Source organism: Dipodomys spectabilis, unplaced genomic scaffold (assembly GCF_019054845.1).
Source record: "Dipodomys spectabilis isolate Male_0828 unplaced genomic scaffold, ASM1905484v1 ptg000738l, whole genome shotgun sequence".
In the NCBI taxonomy this organism is placed as follows: Eukaryota; Metazoa; Chordata; class Mammalia; order Rodentia; family Heteromyidae; genus Dipodomys; species Dipodomys spectabilis.
Window position 1 is genome coordinate 103,448 of NW_024871415.1, and position 3,546 is coordinate 106,993.

Below are 3,546 nucleotides of genomic sequence, written 5' to 3' on the forward strand. Positions count from 1 at the left end.
ATTCCATCTTGCATACTACATTCCAAACTAGTAATAACCACCATGCTCAGTCTGACTGCTTTGATTTGTTGAAAGGTTGTGAGTGAATGTATGCCATCTTAGACGACTTAATCATTGAGTCATGTGAAGAACTTCACCAAAAAAGAGATCACTCTTCAGTTGCAGTGATGATTTAAGACAAATTTTCATAACAATCACAAAGCCTCCTTTTTTTAGGCCAAACACTTTAACTTGCACCAAAATGATGTTATGGAAAAAATGATCTAATAATCGGGTTTCTAAATCCAAACACAAAGTACTTTTGCTTAAGGAAGAATTAACTGTGCCAGCCAATATATTCCCAGAATTATTATCTGTGTTTTGACCATATTAAAAAAAATTTTGTGTTTGTTTTTGTTTTTATGGTCTTGGGGCTTGACCTCTGGACGTAGGCACTGTCCCTCAGCTATTCAGCTTAAGGCTGGTGCTCTACAACTTGAGCCACAGTGCCACTTCTGGTTTTCAGGTGGTTAATTGCAGATAAGAGTCTCATGGACTTTACTGCATGGGCTGGTTTTGAACCGCAATCTGTTCTCTCAGCCTCATGAGTAGCTAGGATTATAGGCGTGACCCACTGTTGCTTGGCAACTATGTACAATTTCTAACCATGATTGAAAATGTTGGGAAAACTACAGAATACTTGTAAACAGCAGTAGTTACATGGGTATAAATATATGTAATGTACCAAATATTTTTGCATAATTGAAGTCCTTGGGGATCAAATACATAAGAAAACTCATTTGGATCTCTTATTGAACATAGTTTATTAATTTTTCTATTCAGAATTATATATATATATGACACTACAAAACTATAGAAATAATGCTTTAGTATTTATGGGCACAATCCTAAATAAATAGAGAGAGAGAGAGAGAGAGAGAGAGAGAGAGAGAGAGAGAGAAACACAAAATCCCGAACATTAAACTTACAGGTTGGAATTCTGTAATTCCAAATTACATATTGTACTGAAAGGGAAATTACAATGAAATTGAAAATTAGACCATTCAGCAAGGATTCGAAAAAATAGTTCTTATGCATTCCTTGTTTGTTATCTTGATGTGTTTTTGACTATTGGGTCATCTGGTTTTCATTAAGATGTAAACAACACTATCTTGTTCTTAAAATCCAAGGGAAAATTACAAGTGTGCAATTGAAAGAGGTATATGTATATTTGGATCAACCTTTATTTGCTTAGTTTTCAAACATTATGTCATGTTTCCAAATAAAAATGGATTTTGCAAATATAAAAATTTGTGTTGATATATTTCTTTTTTTTTAATGTATTTCTTATGACCACATAAGACGTGTTAAGACCCCAAGATAGCGACAAAGGTTGTTTTATTCCCTTGCTATTTTTTCTAACGTATTTATAATGTACCATGTGATTTTTTGTTTCTTTGTATGCTCCTCCCCTACAGTATTACCCATATTTTCACTGTATTTGATGCCAGTGTCCTGGGAGGGGAGGAAAAAAACAAAATGCTTAAATAGTGATTCAGGTTGATCCATTGTAACAATGAGATGTACAAGACACTATGTAGAAAAACGAACTTTACAATTTAGGTGGGGGAGGGAGGAGGAGTGTAGTTGTAGAGGTTGAAGGAAAGGGATGGTAGGGGTAAAACAAAGAAGGAAGCAACAACGCTTGATAGGAAATGTACTCATTTCCTTGCTCATGTAACTGTAACACCTATATACAGTATTTTTACAGTAAAAACGTATTAAAATGTATTTCTTAAAATAAAATATTTTTAGATTCTTATGCATATTTCCAATTAGGCAGTTCAGATGATGTATATATGAATTGCTGTTAGTTAGAATTTTGTGTATATGTGTGGTGGTCACTGGGTTTGAAGTTAGGTCCTGGGTGGTGTCCTCTGTCCCCACCCCCGATTTTTGCTTATTCAAGGTTAGCACCTTCCCACTTGAGTCACATCTTCCAGCTTTTTGGTTTTCAGTTAGAGATAAGAGTTTCTCTCTTTCCTGCTTGAGCTGGTTTTAAACCATGGTCCTCAGATCTCATCCGCTTGAGTAAGTTAGCACTTAAATTTATTGTTTTCCTTTTAGTAATATCTATTTTTATTGCAAAGATACTGTACAGAGAGATTACAGATACATGAGTAAGGTAATGACTACATTTCCTATGGAGCATTTTTACCCCCTCCATTGTTTTTCCCCTACCATCCTTCCCTATCCACCTTCTTAACTCTTCCATTCCCTCCCCCACGCCCAAAGTTGTAAAGTTCGTTTTCGACTTAGTGTCTTGCACATCTCATTGTTACAATGGGTTAATCGGTATCCATATTTAAGCATTTTGGTTTTTTTTTTTCCATTCCCCTCCCCAAATTAGAAAAATGTATATATAAGATGCAGGGCACCAGAATCAACAGAGTGAAAACAGAGGTTATACCATGGGGGAAGAACATACCAAAGAAATAAAAAAATCACATAGTATATTATAAATACCTTTAAAACTATAGCAAGAAAGAAAAAAAAACACGTGTGTCCTATCTTGGGGTTAATTTTGCTTAACATCATCTTATATGGTCATATGTACATAGCTTTTGACTACTTCTGCTTGTCCAAGATATATACTAGCTATTGCAAATAAGGAAAAAAATGAGATCTATGTTACTTAGCTCCTGGCTTACTTCCCTTAATATAATTTTTCCAAGTCTTTCTATTTTCTAACAAATGGGACAATATCAGTATTTCTGATGGAGGCATAGAATTCCATTATATATAGATATATATGTATGTCTATCACATTGTTTTAATAGATTCATCTACTGAGGAGCAACTGGGTTGGTTCCATATCTTAGCTATGGTAAGTAATGCTGCAATAAACATAGTTGTTCTGGTAGCTTTAGCCACTTACATTTAAATCAGATTATCTACTAAGTGTTTCCCTGTCCTCTTTTGTGAAAATACACCTTCCCAACAGCAAAGGTAAAAGAACAAGTTAAAAGTTGTTCTGATACTCCCAATCCAAAGAAGATACATGACATAATTATTTAAATGCTAAGATATAAAATTTGGAGTTGTTGAATGACTGAGTTTCGTTAGTGACATTTTGGGAAAAGTGAATCAAATATTCAAAGCATTCCTAAAGAGAATAAAGTAGACTTGCTTTTTAAATGAGGAGTAATGAGAAGAACAGTTTTTGTGTCAGTAATGTAGCCTAGTTGAAAGAGTTTGAAGGTACAGATGATCATGTATACTTTCTGTGTAGCAATCACTTAATTCTAAAATTCTTAGTTTTCCTCTGCATTTTCAGTTTGTTCTCCACAGGTGTTTTATTTGAAACATATACCTTGGTACCAGGGGTTTCTGTAGTTATCTTACTTTTACAAAAGTAATTTTAGGTTTTTTTAGCCAGAAAAACTAATAATGATAATCATTCTCTGATATCCTTTACCAAGATCTCCACATTTCATTATATTTGTTTAATATGATATCAGTATATTTATATGCTATAAAGTTTGGTTTTGCTTTTGGTTTTTGTGC